Consider the following 17,460-nt stretch of genomic DNA (forward strand, 5'->3'; position numbering starts at 1 on the left):
CATATTATTATTCACCGGATAGTGCTCGCCGATCACTCAGAAATAACACGCTGAACCAAACAAACACGCCACTCGAAGCCGGGATGTCAGGTAAGGGTGGACGTGTGTAAATGATGTTTTCAATGCGTGTATTGACACTCAGTCTTAAAAAATTGCAGTGATCGTATCGGATACTGAGGTGGGACGAAAACAAACAAAGCATTCAGAAATCATCGGCAACATACTTTCATTGGAAAGGGCCACATTTGAATTACTACAGATCGCTTTGTCACAAAGTAGTCCCAACAGCGAGAATCACTTTAAGCACATGAACAAATCCACAGCAGAGACGCAGTATGGATAAACGTGAGGCCAAAAGACTGGAACAGATATCGACCATGTTTGACAAAGGCACTGCGCAGCAGGATTCCACACAAAAATCTAATATACCAGACAAAACTGATATGAAAAGCAAAATAAGATCATGGGAAAGGCTCAGCAAAAAGGAAATAAACAAATTTTGGGAACTGGTAACCCTTCAGAAATATTTAGAAGTGGGAAGAGTCCCCAGAGGATTGAGAATTATGCTAATGCCTAACCACCAAGATTCTACAAATGATCTGTTACAAGAGTGGGGAGAACATACTCTTAATTCATCTCTCGGATTAATCAAAATACTGGTCAAACACATCGAGATTGCCCTTAATAAAATCAAAGACCAACTAAAAGAAGTGGAAAAAAGATTTAGAGAGTGCAAAACTCAACCCGGAAATGCAAAAATTTAAGGATGACTTAGAAACTCAAATAAACAAACATGAGGATGTGGTCCGCCAAAGAAAACACAACAAATTCATCCGTGATGCAAATGATTACGCCCAGGGGAGAATATTCACGTTTGCACGGAAATTTGATCCTTTTAAACAGCAAGGAATGGCAGCCTCAGCGGGAACATCTAGTAGTTTCTCATCCCTAGCCTCTACAGATTTAAGCACAGAGGAGCTGGAGCCAACAACGGAAGGGGCAAGGTCAACTTTTTTAGGGGACATGCGCCTAGTTTTGCAACAGCGACAGTGGGAACAAAACCAAATGCCCCAAAGACAAAACAGAGGAAGGTGAAAGGGGAAAACCTGGTACCAAAGAAGACGCAACGAAGGGGAAGAAGAACCCAGCACCTCAAGCGAAAGGATTGGTACGAAGACAAGAAGTATGAGGCAACGAACGGATCAATAAGTAATGAACTTCAAGTGGTCAACCTCTCAAACAGGGAACTCTCAGAACCGGAAATCTCACTCTTAAAAAGAGGAATACATTTTTGTCCGGTCAAACAAATGGACTTAGCACAAACTAGAGTCGATCTCTATCTGTATGTCCGCAAAATAAAATTGGCAAAACACTTTCTGGAAAACCCGAAAAAACCGAGGATTGGCCACATGGCGGAAACCCCCACGTCAACCTTATTGGCAAAAGAGGCTGATGATTATCTCACACTACTCAACCTAAATGCGGAGGAAGGGGAGGAGATACCCCTGCAGTCAGCAATCCCACAATTAGGGGCCAGTCTCAGCAACAAACGCTCAAAATCCAAATTTTACCCCCAGCTGCCACCGGGAAACAAAATTGATGTATTTCAGGAGGCTGTTATCCATGATTTGTATAAAATCAACAAAGTGAACCGCAAGGAGAATTTGACAAAAGCGGAAAAGGAGGCATTGGACAGATTAGCAAATGATAAGGAAATCGAATTTAAAATGGCGGACAAAGGGGGCAATGTGGTAATATGGGACCGTCAACTATACATCTCTGAGGCACTACGCCAGTTGCAAAATGAAAGATATTATGAGAAATTAAGCACAAACCCCACCATGTCATACCAGTTGGAAATGGAAAGTAATTTAAATATGTGGACAGCAAAACATTTGATAGATGAAGAAGAACGGAAATATCTATCTGTGGATTTCCCCAAACTTGCGACAATGTATTTTCTCCCGAAGATACACAAAGACTGTAAGACACCACCAGGCAGACCAATTCTGTCAGCGAAAGGGTCCCTTTTTGAACCCATGGCTAATTACATCGACCATTTTTTAATCCCACATGTAGTGAAATTAGAATCTTACATCCGAGATACTACTGATCTCTTAAACAATCTGCGTGATGTGACCTGGAAAAACAACTTTTTGTTAATAACAATGGACGTAATTGCCTTGTACACGAACATTGACAATGACTTAGGGCTGAAAGCCATCAAATTCTTCCTACAAGAAAGAAATATCCATTTTAAAGAGCATAACAATATGTTAAGTGACATGATTCTGTCCTGCCTCACTTGTAACATCTTTCTCTTTGGAGATGACCTCTATCGTCAAAAGAATGGGGCAGCTATGGGTTTTTCTTTTAGCCCAAGCTATGCTTGCCTAGTAATGGGCTGGTGGGAGCGAGAGGTGGCATGGAACAAACAACATGAGCGACACACAAACAAAATCATCAAATGGGTAAGATTTATCGATGATTTATTGATAATCTGGAACGGAAATGAGAAGGAATTCAGTGAATATTTTGAAATCCTCAACAACAGTGTCGCGAGTTTGAAATTCACATATGAAACCAATAAGAATAGGATCAACTTCTTGGATGCCACAATATATGTGAAAAATGGCTGTTTGGAATCAACATTGTTCCGCAAAAGCATAGCAACAAACGCCACCCTAGAAGCAACGAGCTTCCACCAACCCTCTCTAGTGTCAAGCATACCATACGGAGAATTTCTCCGACTTCGTAGACTGTGCAGTGAGGAGGAGGAATGGAAGACACAAAGTGCAGGCACAATCAACAGATTTCTTAAGAGAAAATACAACAAAAACACTGTAAAACAGTGTTGGAACAAAGCTAATCAGAAAACCCGGGAGGAGTGCTTGACACAAACTAAAGATTCAGAGACTAAGGATGAACCAATAAGACTAATCTTGGATTACACTTTGGAATCTAAAGAAATCGTGAATGTGATTCAAAAAAACTGGAAAATACTACAACTGGATGGGACTGTGGGAAAAATAATGGGACCTCACCCTGTAATAACTTACAGAAGAGCTCCAAACCTAAAAGACAGATTGGTGCACAGCCATTTTAAATCGAATAAAGCACAAACAACATGGCTAAAGAAGACTGGCTTCATTAAGTGTCAAAATTGTAAGGTGTGCCAAATTGCTAAACCCTCAAGTGAGATCACAATGGCAAACAAAAAAACTTGGAAGATTAAACAACTAATATCTTGCAAGAGCCAATATACGGTTTACATCATTGAATGTCCCTGCAAATTAAAATATGTGGGAAGTACCATTTGTGAGCTAAAGAAAAGAATTTTGGAACACACGAGGGCTACCAAAAACAAGGACAAAAATAACGCGGTAGCGAGGCATATGGAGACACACCACAACAGCAATTGGAAGTCCTTAAAGTTTTACGGAATTGAAACTGTACCAATCAACACACGAGGAGGAAATCGGGAGAGATTATTGAGGCAAAAGGAATCACGACATATTATCAACTTTAGAAGCATGACACCGTTTGGTCTGAACCAGACGGAAGAACTATACATACATCTTTAGACAGTAACATAAACATATTGACTTTTTTCATTAATATTGCCATATATTTAAACATATGGTTATATTGTGTAAATAATTTCTGTAATTCACTATGAATATGACCTTCTAAATCTATAGCTCTGTCTTCAATATGTAGGCCCACCAGAGGACAACTGCAATGTCGACCCACTAGAGGGTATTTATTTACAATGTGATGTTGAAATTGACAACACGGGTTTTTGTTTAACCATGAAAATTGTTTTACTTTTGACTCTTAATAATTGGTATTGCAACCATTTTCATGTGTGATATTCAGCCTTTCGTAAAAATCCATATGAACACACAAGTAAACATCATTTAATTAATGGGACTACATTACCCAGAAATCCGGGGAACTCCAAACTACCCCGCACATGACAGGAAAGGAGGGTTGGTCAATTTCCTGTCTTTTTTTGTTTAAAAAAACTTGATTTGAAATGAGTGAATTAACCGTGAGCAAGTCAGCGGACGCTGACGAAACGCGTTGGTTTCTCTTGTGCATCTCGGAACCTGTGGATTTGTGAATAAAAAATTAAGGATTATTACAACTCGCTGGAGTGCGACCCTATCTTTTCTTTCAAACGGAGGAAAATTGTTGGTATATATATATATATATATATTCACTGGAAAAACCATAGGTTTCACACATGTTATAGTTAGCTGGACATTTTACTGATAAAAAACCAATGAAATTCCCCCGTTATAGTTACTGTAGGCAACTATAACTCACGCGACCGCAATCCTCTGCTGATGCTAATACTGTATTTAGACACTTATTTGCCCATGTCTTCTTCCATTAAATTTTAGCTATACATATATTACAAATATTTTTTTTTCATAAAGACACATATGTCCTCAGCAGAGGATTACGGTCGCGTGAGTTGCCTACAGTAACTATAACGGGGGAATTTCATTGGTTTTTTATCAGTAAAATGTCCAGCTAACTATAACATGTGTGAAACCTATGGTTTTTTCAGTGAATTAGCAAGGTTTTTTAAATGCTATTTCCTAACTATAACGTGTGTGAAACCTATGGTTTTTTCAGTGAATTTGTACGGTTTTTTAAATGCTAAGTTACTTTACGCCATTTGTGGCGTGCGCGCCCACTTAACGCAGTTCGTTCCGTGCACAGTTTTTATCAACTTTAATAAGCCCTGTACATTTGGTGGCCTTCGGCCACCAAAAGCACAGGGGGTGAGGTCAATGTGGATAGTGTTTTTTTTTTCGATTTTATAATTTCATGTTGCCAAAATTACGTTTTTTTTCTCTATTAATAAGCCCTGCACATTTGGTGGCCTGCGGCCACCAAAAGCACAGGGGGTGGGGTAAGTGTGGATAGTGTTTTTTTTATTTTTATTTTTTTACCGTAAGCGTACGGTAAGCGTACGGTAAGCGTACGGTAAGCGTACGGTAAGCGTACCCCGCGAAACTGCCGAAAAAAAAATAAAACCGTTTTTGCTCTTGGGGGATGTTTGGAGACTCCCTCAACATGACTATGTGGGAGGGAGTTGTCAAAACAGCCCCGTAACATGTTTTTGGCCATCATGTTTGATAAACAACAATCAGTGCGAGAGACAAAATGGGGGACGCCGCTTCCTGGTTTCGGCCGATTCGAATGTTTACTAAGATCTAAGAGCCAATCAGAATCGCGCTCGCGCACGCCACCGTACGCTTACGGTAAGCGTACGGTAAGCGTACGGTAAGCGTACCGTAAGTGGGCTCAGATATATATATTGATTTAAAGGCTATTTTCTCAGAATCTACTGAACAGATTTACACCAAACCTACAAAAGGCACTTCCTTGACCTAGGGACTACCTCTCTGACAAATTTCTAGTAATTCTGTTCAGCTGTTCGGGCTGTAGCTCGTTCTAAAGGTCCTATGGAAAAATGCATGGGAAAAACGCATTTTGGGACCCCCCTTTTATCTCAGCCCCCACTTGACGAATCCCCCCGAGACTTTCAGGGTAGGAGCGGAGCGTAGCGCCCCACCTATTTTGAGAAATTCGCGAGGATTCGTCGACCGGCGCCAAAGTTATTCAAAATAGAATGTTGAGGTTTTCCTATGGAAAAGGGGTCCTAACTATAACTACCTACTGGCGACCGCCAGTAGGTAATATATATATATATATATATATATATATATATATATATATATATATATATATATATATATATATATATACGGAGGACCTACATACTTTTTTATAATTGGGTTCATGTACCTCCTATGTGCCTCCTCATAAATAGGTTTCCATAAAAATGATGATATATTTTTTAAGTTACATTCTAATAAGGGGCGCCAACTAATGTAAACAATTGTATTTGTATTACATTACCCATGGTAACTTTTGATGGTAGCGACAAATATGATGAAGTCTCCTATGAAAATCTACTAGCGTTTACTCTATTTAGATATTGAATATATAAACATCATCTATGAACACTTCTCGTTCTTTTAAAGAAACACTAAAATTTAACTGAATTTTATATGGTTTATTATTACATTTTTCCCATGTGTTATGTAATTTTGTATTTAAATGACATGCATGAAGCACTTTAGAAATGTTGAATAACACTTAGGAATTATTTGCACAGAATTGCACGAGGCATTTTCTTTTCTTTGTATAAATACATGCTTTGAAAATTAGTATTATGCTAATACTAAAAAAATCAAATTGGAAGAATAAAACGCATTTAAGCAGTTATATGTTTTTCCAAAAGCAGACGTTTGCCCACGATCTCGCTATTTTTACATTTGTTGAAGTGTGATAATGTGTATATTTTAAATTATTTATACATGTTTTATTTATTTCTGAAAATTTATTGTTTTTCTAAATATTTAATATATCTTGAAATATTTATTGAAAATAAACGCGCTACAACAAATGCGAATGGTAATTTTTACTAGGTGTGCGATAAAATGAGTTGAGGTCTGTCTTTCAGCTATCGATGCACTTTGCAAATATTTGTAGCATGTAACAAAAGGAAGTGTTTCTTCACTGTTTATCACTATGGAGGTGTGTTCCTTTTCACAAAGCATGTATAAAAAAGATGGCGTACTGCAAGCTCCTTATGTGATCAAGGGCACTTGATGCCCGAAACGCGTCATAAGATGAGGAACAAAGAATAATAAAAGAACCTTGCCATTGACTTGTCCTGGTGGTCCGTTTCTGTCAGTTCGCCGGAAGGAAGTACTGAGAGTGGTTTGGGTGCATATTTATATATATATATATATATATATATATATATATATATATATATATATATATATATATATATATTACCTACTGGCGGTTGCCAGTAGGTAGTTATAGTTAGGACCCTGTTTCCATAGGAAATCCGCAACATTCTATTTGGAATAACTTTGGCGCCGGTCGACGAATCCTCGCGAAATTTTCAAAATAGGTGGGGCGCTACGCTCCACTCCTACCCTGAAAGTCTCGGGGGGATTCGTCAAGCGGGGGCTGAGAAAAAAGGGGGGTCCCAAAACGCGTTTTTCCCATGCATTTTTCCATAGGACCTTAAGACACAGCTACAGCCCGAACGGCTGAACAGAGTTACTTGAAATTTGGCAGAGAGGTAGTCCTCAGGTCAAGGAAGTGCCTTTTGTAGGTCTGGTGTAAATCTGTTCAGTAGTTCCTGAGAAAATAGCATTTAAATCAATATATATATCTGTGGCAGCTTACGGTGCGCTTACGGTGCGCTTACCGTACGCGTACGGTGACGTGCGCGAGCGCGATTCTGATTGGCTGATAGATCTTAGTAAACATTCGAATCGGTCGAAACCAGGAAGCGGCGGCCGCCATTTTCTTTGATTACTTAATCCATGCCGGGATCTTTCGAGGGCTGGAATGGTGGCAGGATGAAGGCTTCTGGGAAAGGTAGTATTGTGCGCAAAGCAGTGGTGATTCTGGCGGGAACGAGGTCGCCACCCACTTGGGAAAGGTACTTACCCGGGATGCCTCAATCCATGCCACTCCCACCACGCTCAGCTCGCCTATCGGAGCGAAGCTGGCGCTACATAAATCTGGACACTGACAGCACCTGTTGTTGGAAGAGGCATCAGAAGAAGGAACTCACTCCGAAATGCATCATGCCTAGTCAATAAAGCTGCCGATTACCTGAAAGCCTGTGCGTGTGCCTAATCCTTTCATCAGAGGGGACTTGGTCTCAAAATATATATATATATATATATATATATATATATATATATATATATATATATATTTATTTGAAAGACTTCTTTTTGTGTTTTGTGCTCACTCTTCTTAAGCACAGGTTTAGACTTTTGGTTCAGCCAAGTTTAATTCTAGCTTGTTTTTCCTTTTGGCGCTTTGAACCCTTACATTGGAGTCACATGCAGTCACTACCCACTTGGGTTTAATTGCTTAGTTAGCGAGTTAATTTAATAACATTCAAGCACATGTTTGCAATGCTCATGTTTTATGTTTAATAATGAATAGTTTACGTTTTTGAAATCATTATTTTTATGTACAAACACTTGTTTTTTCAAAAAATACTCGTTACACAACCGTGACTATTTCTATGTTTATGAATAACCGCCATAGGTTAACAAGCGAAGGGTGTATTTAAACGCAGTAATTATGTCCTACCTGTGTTCAGTGACCAAGGCGGCAAGTCCGTCGAAACGCGTTTGGCTTTGGTGTGAATAAAATATTTTCTTGATGGATTTCCCACGGTGTCAGCGCCTCTTCAGTACCGTTTGAATTGGATTGTTTAATATATATATATATATATATATATATATTACCTACTGGCGGGTCGCCAGTAGGTAGTTATAGTTAGGACCCTGTTTCCATAGGAAATCCGCAACATTCTATTTGGAATAACTTTGGCGCCGGTCGACGAATCCTCGCGAAATTTTCAAAATAGGTGGGGCGCTACGTTCCGCTCCTACCCTGAAAGTCTCGGGGGGATTCATCAAGCGGGGGCTGAGAAAAAAGGGGGGTCCCAAAACGCGTTTTTCCCATGCATTTTTCCATAGGACCTTTAGACACAGCTACAGCCTGAACGGCTGAACAGAGTTACTTGAAATTTGGCAGAGAGGTAGACCTCAGGTCAAGAAAGTGCCTTTTGTAGGTCTGGTGTAAATCTGTTCAGTAGTTCCTGAGAAAATAGCATTTAAATCAATATATATATCTGTGGCAGCTTACGGTGCGCTTACGGTGCGCTTACCGTACGCGTACGGTGACGTGCGCGAGCGCGATTTTGATTGGCTGTTAGATCTTAGTAAACATTCGAATCGGTCGAAACCAGGAAGCGGCGGCCGCCATTTTCTCTCTCGCACTCAGACGTTGGGAGGCAAAACAAAGGGAAAAAACATATAAAGGAGCTGTATAGACTGCTCCTAACCACCTAGATTTGATGTAGGTGTCCCCAAAGAACCCCCAATGGCAAAAAGTCAATATTTATTTTTTACGAAAAATCGGCGATTACGCTTACCGTACGCGTACGATAAAAAATTTAAATAAAAAAAAAATTAACAATATTCTCCCCACCCCGTCTGCAAATGGTGCCCGAAGGGCACCATTTGTGCATGGCATATATTTCTAAAGGAAATGTAAATGTTTAAAACAAAAAAATTAACCATACTCTCCCCACCCTGTGTGCAAATGGTGGCCGAAGGGCACCATTTGTGCATGGCATCTGTATGTAATGAAAATGTAAAAGTTTACCTTGAACAACGAAGCGCATAATATGCCCTCCATGTGCGCACGGTGCGCGAAGCGCATCGTGCGTACATGGCCCATCCAGCGTAATGTGGGCACGCGGTGCGCTACGCCCGTGCGCACGGCACTAACTGCGTAAAGTGGGCGCGCGGTGCTCACTGTGCGCGCACGGTGCACGAAGCGCACCGTGCACGCACGGAACGAACTGCGTTAAGTGGGCGCGCACGCCACGAATGGCGTAAAGTAACTTAGCATTTAAAAAACCGTACAAATTCACTGAAAAAAACCATAGGTTTCACACACGTTATAGTTAGGAATTAGCATTTAAAAAACGTTGCAAATTCACTGAAAAAACCATATGGCATATATTTCTAAAGGAAATGTAAATGTTTAAAACAAAAAAATTAACCATACTCTCCCCACCCCGTGTGCAAATGGTGGCCGCAGGGCACCATTTGTGCATGGCATCCGTATGCAATGAAAATGTAAAAGTTAACCTTGCACAACGAAGCGCGTAATATGCCCTCCATGTGCGCACGGTGCGCGAAGTGCATCGTGCGTACATGGCCCATCCAGCGTAACGTGCGCCCACCGCGTGCCCACCGTGCGTGCACGGCACTAACTGCGTAAAGTGGGCGCGCGGTGCGCGAAGCGCACCGTGCGCGCACAGAACGAACTGCGTTAAGTGGGCGCGCACGCCACGAATGGCGTAAAGTAACTTAGCATTTAAAAAACCGTACAAATTCACTGAAAAAACCATAGGTTTCACACACGTTATAGTTAGGAATTAGCATTTAAAAAACCTTGCAAATTCACTGAAAAAACCATAGGTTTCACACATGTTATAGTTAGCTGGAAATTTTACTGATAAAAAACCTATGAAATTCCCCCGTTATAGTTAGTGCAGGCAACTATAACTCACGCGACCGCAATCCTCTGCTGATGACATATGTGTCTTTATGAAAAAAAAATAATTGTAATATATGTATAGCTAAAATTTAATGGAAGAAGACATGGGCAAATAAGTGTCTAAATACAGTATTAGCATCAGCAGAGGATTGCGGTCGCGTGAGATATAGTTGCCTGCACTAACTATAACGGGGGAATTTCATAGGTTTTTTATCAGTAAAATTTCCAGCTAACTATAACATGTGTGAAACCTATGGTTTTTTCAGTGAATATATATATATATATATATATATATATATATATATATATATATATATATATCCACTGCAAAAACCCAAAGGTTAAAGAGATGTTATAGTTGGATGAAAATTCCAGTCCTAAAGTTACACTTAAACTAAAAATAAAGCAGAAATTCACCAGTTATCGTAATCTCTAGAAATCATAACTCGTGACCCCGTTATGCACACTTGTTATCCAAGATGTAATTTTAGATGTTGCAGTGAACTTATCAGTACTGTTATAGAACATGCCATGAGTGATGTAATATGGGAAGTAATTTGCAGTGCACATCTATAAAAACCCTTCCTACTCCATACCCTTAATCATCTTCGAACCCTAGAAACCCTGTACTAACCTCTACCCTTATGCAGCCCTGGGCACTAAAAACCCTTCCCACCCCATACCCTTAACCATCTCTAAACCTTAAAGCCCCTTTTAAACGTCTTACAACCCTCTATCTTAAATTATCCCTGAACCCTAAACACCTTAATACCTTGCATGCTTAACCAAACCTAAAAAACCCTTAAAACATTTACTGAACAGTGCTCCTACCCATCCCTGAATTCTAAAACCCCTTTATTAACAAGTACCCTTACCTACCCCTGAATCTTAAAAAAACCCATATAAATCAGTTACTATCCATACCTTTATCCATCCAACCCTAAAAGCTTCTTACTACCTCCCACCTTTACCCATCCCTAAACCCCCAAAAAACTTAAAGTCCTTACCCATCATTCACTTAAAAAAAACCTTTAAAACCCTTACTATCCCCCTACTCTAACCCACCTCTGAACCCTTAAAACTCTTTTATGGTCCTTACTACCCCGAACCCATATCAAACCCATAACCCTTAGGTCTCTTTTTTTAAATGATATAATAATTATGTCATTTAAAGTAAAGTACTTATCTGCAAGGTAAAGTATCAAAAAGGCCTACGTGGTCTTAACCTGCAACATAAAGGAATGTTTGGTGATGTCCTGCTGGGTAAAGAAGGCAGGGTAAAGGCTTGGCACCTCACTCACTGATTTAGTAAGACTAGAGCATCCCTATAACTATACTGTATATCTGTGATGATTTGAAAAACATCATTATGATCACACACTAACTTTATAGTGACATGAGCATGCCTATAGTCGCACATTATCTCTGGACTTGCATATTATTATCTTCACAAACTAGCTGTCTGGGACATGGACATTATCATCACACACTCTGTGTGGGGACTTGAACATCTATAGAACCACACCCTGCATCTCTGGGGACTTCAATATCGCTCTAACCACACACTATCTCTGTAGGGACCTACACATCATCATATTCAAACACTATCTCTGTGGGCACTTGTTCATTATATTCACACACTAACAATGTGGGGACTTGAGCTTTGTCTTTAAACTCTGTTTCAGTGGGGACTTGAACAAAATTATCTTTACACCCATCGTCAAGCACTGTCTATGTGGGGACTTCAACATCCCTATAACCACATTCTAACACTGTGAGGACCTCAACATCGCATTATTCACACATTATCATTGTGGGGACTTGAACATGATGACCTTCATATACCATCTCTGTTGGCACTTGAATGTTCCTATATTCACACCCAGTCTCTGCTTGGACATGAAAAATCCTCATCTTCGCACTTTAATTGGGTGGAGACTTGAACATTGTCTAATTTCTATTTTAGCAGGAACTTGAACAATATAGGTGCCGATTCCGATCCTGTAGAACCCGGGTACGAACTGTCGTACGGAGCGTTTTCTCCGACCGACTCGTACCCGGGAAAACCACCTTACAAACCCGCAAGTACGATTCGTACAGAAATACAATTTCCGTATGAATCGTACAAAACACCAACCGGCTAAAAAATACCCACAATTCCGATCCGGGACACCGCGTACGTGACGTCCGGACGGAGTCAGGCAGCGTTTTACGAACCAGCAAGTACGATTCGTGCCTACTTCACTCTGCACGTAGCATTTTTTACGGGAGCCAAAAACTGCCGGGAGATTGAGGAGGACACGAGGAAGGAGCACCTGTACGTGACGGACAGCCATGGACCCCATCCTACGTGTCATCCCGGCCCTCATAGCCTATGACCTGGTGCACAGGAACCGACGCAGACGCCGCAGAAGGGCAAAGGTGGGGGGCAGGGGCAGGAAACATAACCCCCACCCAAGGCAAAATGTATACATGCCCTGTACATACCATACCTCCAGGGACTGGTCACTCCGGGGGGGGGGCGTGTCCACCAAGGCCTGCGTCCCGCCACAATGGAAGTGGACGTGGACGCGTCCCGTCACAGCAACAATTGTGGTACGCACCGTACCCACGCCTTAAGAGCGTGGGTACGGCTCGTACCACGCCTACCCCTACGTCACCCCAACATTGGGGGTACGGCCCGTACCCAGGCCTTTAGAGCGTGGGTACGGGTCGTACCACGCCTACCCCTACGTCACCCCAACAATGGTGGTACGGCCCGTACCCACGTTCTGTAGGCCTGGGTACGGGCCGTACCCCTACGGCACCCCAACAATGGTGGTACGGCCCGTACCCACACTCTTCAGGCCTGGGTACAGGCCGTACCACCATTCTTGGGGTGATGCAGGGGTACACGTGGTACGACCCGTACCCATGCTCTTAAGGCCTGGGTATGGGCCATACCCCTACGTCACCCCAATAATGGTGGTACGGCCCGTACCCACGTTCTGTAGGCCTGGGTACGGGCCGTACGCCTATGTCACCCCAACATTGGGGGTATGGTCCGTACCCAGGCCTGAAGAGCATGGGTACAGTCCTTACCACCATTGTTGGGGTGACGTAGGGGTAGGCGTGGTACGACCCGTACCCACGCTCTTAAGGCCTGGGTACGGGTCGAACCTCCAAGGTTGGGGTGACGTAGGGGTCGGCGTGGTACGACCCGTACCCACACTCTGAAGGCCTGGGTACGGGCCGTACCCCTACGGCACTCCAACATTTGGGGTACGGCCCGTACCCAGGCCTGAAGAGCGCGTGGGCAGGAGGGTGGGTGTCGTGCTACGATCCACATCAGTGGACAGAGACATAGGGGTGGGTGCCTATCACTCCCAGCAGTGCCCAGACATATGAGGGGTGGGTGCCAATCACTCCAAGCAGTGCCCAGACATATGAGGGTTGGGTGCAGAGGACCCCCAGCAGTGCCCAGACATATGAGGGGTGGGTGCCTATGACTCTAAGCAGTGCCCAGACATATGAGGGGTGGGTGCAGAGGACCTCCAGCAGTGCCCAGACATATGAGGGGTGGTTGCCTATCACTCCCAGCAGTGCCCAGACATATGAGGGGTGGGTGCAGAGGACCCCCAGCAGTGCCCAGACATATGAGGGGTATGTGCCTATCACTCCCGGCAGTGCCCAGACATATGAGGGGTGGGTGCCTATCACTCCCAGCATTGCCCAGACATATGAGGGGTGGGTGCAGAGGACTCCCAGCAGTGCCCAGACATATGAGAGGTGGGTGCAGAGGACTCCCAGCAGTGCCCAGACATATGAGGGGTGTGTGCCTATCACTCCCAGCAGTGCCCAGACATATGAGGGGTGGGTGCCTATCACTCCCAGCAGTGCCCAGACATATGAGGGGTGGGTGCAGAGGACTCCCAGCAGTGCCCAGACATATGAGGGGTGGGTACAGAGGACCCCCAGCAGTGCCCAGACATATGAGGGGTGGGTGCAGAGGACTCCCAGCAGTGCCCAGACATATGAGGGGTGGGTGACTATCACTCCCAGCAGTGCCCAGACATATGAGGGGTGGGTGCAGAGGTCTCCCAGCAGTGCCAAGACATATGAGGGGTGGGTGCCTATCACTCCCAGCAGTGCCCAGACATATGAGGGGTGGGTGCAGAGGACCCCCAGCAGTGCCCAGACATATGAGGGGTGGGTGCAGAGGACTCCCAGCAGTGCCCAGACTTATGAGGGGTGGGTGCCTATCACTCCCAGCAGTGCCCAGACATATGAGGGGTGGGTGCCTATCACTCCCAGCAGTGCCCAGACATATGAGGGGTGGGTGCAGAGGACTCCAGCAGTGCCCAGACATATTAGGGGTGGGTGCAGAGGACCCCCAGCAGTGCCCAGACATATGAGGGGTGGGTGCAGAGGACTCCCAGCAGTGCCCAGAAATATGAGGGGTGGGTGCCTATCGCTCCCAGCAGTGCCCAGACATATGAGGGGTGGGTGCAGAGGACCCCCAGCAGTGCCCAGACATATGAGGGGTGGGTGCAGAGGACTCCCAGCAGTGCCCAGACATATGAGGGGTGGGTGCCTATCACTCCCAGCAGTGCCCAGACATATGAGGGGTGTGTGCCTATCACTCCCAGCAGTGCCCAGACATATGAGGGGAGGGTGCCAATCACTCCCAGCAGTGCCAAGACATATGAGGGGTGGGTGCAGAGGACTCCCAGCAGTGCACAGACATATGAGGGGTGGGTGCAGAGGACCCACAGCAGTGCCCAGACATATGAGGGGTGGGTGCAGAGGACTCCCAGCAGTGCCCAGACAAATGAGGGGTGGGTGCAGAGGCCTCCCAGCAGTGGACAGAGACATGGGGGTGTGTACATCATCCTCCCATTAGCAAAACTCCATAGGTGCATGAAGGCATCCACAATGTGCGACTATGTTGATAGTGCCATGACAACACATCACTGACAGCAGTGTCCCACTCCCATGAGGATGGATGTCCTTCCCCCACTGCATGACACACCACATGTGGGTGTGATGACAAATTACACATGCATACCCACCCCTGACGGTGGCAGCACAATACACACACTGAGATCATGCAACAAGACTGTATCCTCATGTTAAACCCCACTCAACTAAGAGAGCCTAAGGGAACACACACGGTCACCCACATTCCAGGACTGATAGGAATGTTCAGGTGCTGGGGCTGCCAACAAGTTGTTGCCTCCCATGGAGGGAAAAGGGTGGAGTACCCACAGATACAATGCCCACAATTGTCAGTCAGGTGCCCAAATACCCTGCAGAACAAGTAACATGTGTGCTAGGCTGAGAGTACACATATGCATAGTGTGGAAAAGGGACCATGTCCACATTAAGCCATGGCAACATACTCCATACACAAGTACAGTGACTACCAAGGATGGCACAGATGATGCAGGCGGAGACATTGCTGTGCAGGCATGGGCAAAGTTGAAGGGATCCCTCACACAGCAAGGAAATGTAGACACAGGTCAGCACAATTGGGAAACACCCTGCAGGGAAGAAGTCAGGTGCCACAGAGGAAGGAACAATCCTTGGGACAATGTCACCATACAGTAAGAGCTTACATGACCAAAGATTATTTGCAGAGACCTTGTGATGGCACGCAGATACCCGGGTCCTCCCCATGAGCAGCACACTACAACATTTCCCAGACACCTAACATATTATCACCACCCCAACTCAGGGAGCAGCAGCACCAACAGCAATACCTGAAAAGCATTTGTGTGCAAATGAAAAACAAAATGCTTTATTCAGCATAAAAAAAGATTGGATTTGAAATGTACACTATATACAAGGCCCATAGGCCAGTCCATATGCGAATTCCGGGGGGGGGGGGGACACATTGGGACGCGTCTCCACTAGCTTGCCTGCACAGTTCAGAGTTCCTTTCCATCCACAGGGCGGGGGCATCATGTGGGGGGGAAGGACCAGGTACCGCAGGGACAGGAGGGGCAAGGGTAGGTGTTGTGGGTGCAGGGACAGACGACTCCACCACAGGGGGTGGGGCAGCGCCAAAGGTGGTGGTTAGGATGGCGCTGCACACGGTTGCAAGGTCTCCCAGCGTCTCCCCTGCATCCGAAGGAACCACAGGCCCCAAGGAGGGGGGGGGGTCGGAGGGATCGGTTGCAGCGCTACTTGGGGAGGGTGTGGACAGGGGGGGGACTCAACTCCCCTGCCTGGGGACTTCCTCGACCGCTTGCAGGGTGGTGTCACACTAGGGCTGAGGGACAGACTGGCCATGAAGGACTCTTTGTCCGACTGTTGGGCAGGGGAGCTAAGGGGAGTGGTTTTGGAGGAAGTGGGTTGTGAGGACTGCAGACTCCCACTGTGGCTGCGTGGCTGCTGTTTGCCCCCTGACCCAGTGCGTGTGCCTACTTCCCCCTGTGTGTGCGTGACTGGAGGTGTGCGCTTGGCCTTCCCTGTTGGTGTGCTGCCTGTGTCTGGTGGGGTGCGTGCATGGGGATGTCTGGGTGTGCTTGGGACAGGCATGGGAGTGGGAAGAGTGGATGGTGCAGGGGTAGGGGGGATGGAGCGCTGCAGGAGACCCACTGCTGCCGTCAGTGACGAGTCCATGGACCTCAGCAACATCCGTTGGTCAGACATCGCTGCTGACATGCCCTCCATGTACGACACCATCTGTGTCAGTAGTCTGGTGTGGCCATGGAGGACATTAAGCAGCGTTGTCTGACCCACCTGCAACTGCGGAGGAGGTCCACAGACTCTGCATTGATGGCAGCAGGGGAGACAGGGGCAGGGGGTGCGGTGCCTAGCATGAAGGAGACATGTGGTCGCCTAGCACGGACAGAAGGGACCCGAGCAAGTGGGAGGGCGGTGATGGGAATGGAGCTCAGCCTCGGACCCGTCAGCGTCATAGTCGGTGTTGGGACTGGACAGGTCCTCCGCCTGACTCCCCTCGCCCTCCGTGCCACTTGCTGCGCCAGACTCCCCAGCACTGGTGGCACCGGTGCTGGATCCCTCCTCCACGTCCGTGCCGGTGTCTCCCTCGGTGTCCCCCGATGATGCTGTGGGCAAGGTGAAGAGACAGGAAATAATCAGACACCTGTATACATATGACACATGAGTCCAAACTACATAGGTCACAGTGCATAGCATGAAAAGCACCATGAGTAACATCTACAATACTACGCACATATGTAGGTCCTGCACTACACAGTTGGTTGACCCACCATGCCACTTTGAAACAATGGAGAGCATGACACAACA

Source organism: Triturus cristatus, chromosome 3_1 (genome assembly GCF_964204655.1).
Source record: "Triturus cristatus chromosome 3_1, aTriCri1.1, whole genome shotgun sequence".
Classification (NCBI taxonomy): domain Eukaryota; kingdom Metazoa; phylum Chordata; class Amphibia; order Caudata; family Salamandridae; genus Triturus; species Triturus cristatus.